We start from the raw sequence: 255 nt of genomic DNA on the forward strand, positions 1-255 counted from the left end.
AAAAGGCACCTGGTGACTCCCCGCTCCGGGGACCCCCCCCATGTTTCGATCCAGCCACGGAGCCGCGATAAACCGGGGAGCAGACCCCTGCCCACCGCCCCGGGGGCTGTGATAATTACCAGTGCTAATTACCGGTGCTAATTGCCCTGGTGCTAATTACCACTGTGCACAGCCCACAGCCACGCTGCGGCCGCTGCCTCAGTTTCCCCTTGGCCTGGCGACGAGCCCGGTTACGTTTTTGCAAGAAAACAGCAT

Source organism: Eurypyga helias, unplaced genomic scaffold, assembly GCF_000690775.1.
Source record: "Eurypyga helias isolate BGI_N326 unplaced genomic scaffold, ASM69077v1 scaffold31968, whole genome shotgun sequence".
Classification (NCBI taxonomy): domain Eukaryota; kingdom Metazoa; phylum Chordata; class Aves; order Eurypygiformes; family Eurypygidae; genus Eurypyga; species Eurypyga helias.